Below are 3,619 nucleotides of genomic sequence, written 5' to 3'. Positions count from 1 at the left end.
AGGCTGCCCAGAGAGGTTGTGGAGTCTCCTTCTTTGGAGATCTTTAAATCCCGCTTGGATGCAGCCCTGTGCCCCGTGCTCTAGGTGACCCTGCGTGAGCAGGGGGGTTGGACTCGATGACCTCTGAGGTCCCTTCCAACCTTCGGCATTCTATGATTCTATGAAAAAAAAAAGCCCTCTATTTGTCCATATTTCTTAAATTATTTGCCTGTAAAAAGTACTTGATTCAGGACACACTTTTTTTTTTTTTTTTTTTTTTTTTAGTTTGAGCTATGTAGAAGCGTGGTCTGAGAGGAAACCATCAATGCTTGTACTCTGGGGAAAAAAAGTGTTAAAAAATCTATGTTTGCCTTTACAGGAGTGCTGAGTGACTCCAGTTTATTGGGCTTAAGTTTCAGCAAGAAAAGCCTGCTAGCCCTAAGCAGTCCCCTAAATGYTTCTTTTCAGGTGAGGCAGTGTCATTCAGTCTGCTACTGCCACAGCCAGGGCTCCGCGTGTCCCCTTGGGGAGGAGAGYGTGACTGGGCCGCTCTCCCCCCGTCGCTCTCCTCTTCCAAAACAGGTCTCTCAAGAGCGGTGTGCATGAATCTAGGTTGGCCCCAGCAAACACGCAGAGCAATCAGCAGCCTMCTTGGGACGAGGGGTCAAAGAAAAGCTGCTCGCGTGCTCCTCCCGGCCCGTGTCACTGCTAAGACRCACGAGGCCTCAGCTTTCCTTAACCATCTATAGAGAGAAAACAAGGGGCAATAACACAGCCACCTTTCTTTTACTGCTCAGYGACAGATTGTTATTTAACTGCTCTGAGGTTCTATTATTATTTTTCCTCCTTTAGCAACGTGTTGTATAAGTTGTTTGGAAAAAAAAAAAAAAAAAAGGAGGTTATTATCCATTACTTGCATAAAGCATTTTGTTCTCTATTTTACTGCTAAAAGGTAGTGAACGGGAAGTGCTCACCTCAGAACAGAGCAAAAAATATCAAATATGGCACCTACTCTGCCAAGAAACACGGTTTATTCCATGCTACAAACACCAGTTGCTGTCATATATGAAATGCTCAGTGAAAAGACTAGGTTTTACTTTTGAATCAAGAAATYAGTGCAATAAACAATGTTTCTAACCTGTGTTAATGATCTGGCAATGCACTATGCTTGTAAGCACTATGTGCCAAGAGAAGTGCCTTCGAGCAAGGACGAGAAAYGCACAGGTGATGAAGGTAAGAAAGAAAGCCTGGTGTGCAGAAATATTGCTATGGGATCACTTTRATTTTCCAGCCCATCTAAATGATAAAGGGACAAAAAACCTCTCTGCGCTCACTGCATCACAAGTGCACCTGGTGTCATCCTTACACTATTATGGAGAAACCATCACCATTTCCAGTAAGTCAGTACTTGTCAAAAATAGTTGTGTTCAACATCCTGAACTCTGAATATCCTCACTGGATGCTCACAAATGGACAGAGTTTGTATTTGATAGCCTAATATCCACATTTTTGGAACCATTTATGTCTTTAATTCACAGAGCTATATAAGAGTGGCCATCTCAGCTTTCTGCAGTTACTACCAGAACTGTTTTCAGCCAGTGTGTCCGGCTAGCTGCAATCTCCCTGCTTGCTGAATTCTCCTTTACAGTTGGGTGCCCATTGAAGATGCAGATTTTGTAAGAAAGTGCTCCCAGCTTCAAAATGGGGGAAAAAAGATTATTTTAGCTGGGTGAAACATGGCATTTTAGCTGCCCATGAGCAGCTGCTTGGAAATTTGTATCAGTACTTTAACTTCACCCTGGATTTGATGCCATGCCTTCTCCTGCAGCCAGTTTGAAGGTACATGAAACAAGAAGCTGGTAAATTCTGCATTGCTCATGCTGCGATCACGCGTTTGTGTCCGATTCTGATCAAATGCACATTTGTTCGGCCTAGAAGTGCACAGAGAAGGTGTTAATGAACTTGGAAGACTTCCAGGAGTCCATGATAGGAGAAAATACATTTCTAAAGCACCCCTGGGTTTAGATGTGGGCAACATGCTGTGCTGCCCACTCTCATATGGACAAAGTACTTCTGCCATGTGCTAAAGCAGAACTTGAAATGTCTTGGGAATTTCAAAGTTAAAGAAAAATACAACAACAACAACAACAACAACAACAACAAAAAGAGATGGCACAAACAGACCTATGAATTTCACAGGTCTAGTGATTTTCAGGGTTATAGTTTGGACCTTAGGCAACTAAAATCTGATTAAATTTCAGAAAGCTATAAATGCAAAGCCATCTTTGGCTTTTGCTTTCCCCCGGCCTTAACGTTAACTAGGAAATTATTCATCCTCCACTACATTACACTAAATTTATAGGTGGTCAAATGGATTTTACCCACATCATTTTGTGAGGATTTACTTCCTTATGCTTACTCAAGTGTTTTGAAGCCATGCGTGTTTATACATGAAAACAACGACAATACCAAACAGTTGCCTCAGAAAAGACTGTTAAAGGGATGACAGAAACAGAGAAACAAAGATAAGACAACACCAGTGTTAGTGTCTAGTAATAACAGTACTAGTACTATTTAAGTAGTATTGTTTAGTTAATTACTTAACTAGTACTATAGTAACAGTACTAGTTACTAGTGTTKGTACTAGTACTAGTGTTCCTAAAAATAATTTTTTTTAAAGAGTTAACATACGTAGCATATCTACATAAGGAAAACAGATGTAAAAAGGCTTTTTCACATGTAAGGCTTTTTTTTTTTCCAGCCAGCCAGCTCAAACTATAGTAAGACATCTTAGTAGGACTACCTAATCTCCATAATTGAGGAAAAAAAACCTTCTTATGAAAGTCAGTCGTGCATAGTCTGTGCTGCTTTTATAAATRGCCACAATCACGTGTAGTGGCGCCGCAGCAGCGAGCTGCTTACAGACACAAGCACCGGAGTCCTGCYGAGCTGCCCGTGTGGCTCCACACCGGTCGCCCTGCTGCGTGCGACTCTCCTTGTGAAGAGAAGCACCTTTCGGGAAGCTATCTTGCAAGCGATTTATTTCTGCCAGGACAATTTTATCAGGCTTAACCCTTTGCCTGTGGCTTAACCCTTTGCCTGCTGGCTGCTTTCTCTGGCGCGGACGGGTGCCTGCCATTCRTGTCCATGTGTTTCTCCTCATCACCACGAGCCGCAGAGGCAGCTCTGTCCAGCAGCACTGGCATCGCTGGGCCCCCAGCATCCACGTGTCTCCAAGCTCTGACTCCAGATTAGCTCCAGCGAGGTCCCTCGGGGTGAGCACCCGTTCGCGGCACTTTGGGCGCGTGTTAAGTAAGCTCTTAAGAGCCACCCTTGGGTGCTGTGCAGGAGGAGGCCGGCTCACGCGCGCCGGCCCAGGCCCCGCGGGCACGTGAGCCGGGGCGCAGGCGACGGGCCTGCCTCCCAAGGGCTCTGCTAAAAACCACAGCTCACCCTGAGCACCCGGCGGGACCCGAGTCCCCTAACACGGTTTAACAACCTACAAAGAGATAATTAAAAAAAAAAAAAAAAAGTTATTTTGGGGGCTGGCGTGTGCTTTGCCCTGATGAAGGGGGTGGCCCAGGACACCTCCGTCCGCACCCCGCCTCGCTGCCGGCTTTTCCGCGGGCTCGCCGTGCCC

General features: G+C 45.1%; 1 protein-coding gene across 1 annotated transcript in view; it reads left to right on the top strand.

The window, feature by feature from the left end:
* The first annotated feature begins 3,238 nt into the window (after window positions 1-3,238).
* ARNTL2 (aryl hydrocarbon receptor nuclear translocator like 2) overlaps window positions 3,239-3,619 on the top strand; it is a 28,042-nt gene continuing 27,661 nt past the window's right edge. Inside the window, exon 1 of the mRNA XM_026045916.1 lies at window positions 3,239-3,254. The gene's annotated coding sequence lies outside the window, so the exon portion shown is untranslated. The remainder of the gene's footprint in view (window positions 3,255-3,619) is intronic.

This window comes from Nothoprocta perdicaria, unplaced genomic scaffold (assembly GCF_003342845.1).
Source record: "Nothoprocta perdicaria isolate Ctin4 unplaced genomic scaffold, notPer1 scaffold_416, whole genome shotgun sequence".
In the NCBI taxonomy this organism is placed as follows: domain Eukaryota; kingdom Metazoa; phylum Chordata; class Aves; order Tinamiformes; family Tinamidae; genus Nothoprocta; species Nothoprocta perdicaria.
This window is presented reverse-complemented; position numbering and strand designations above follow the sequence as displayed.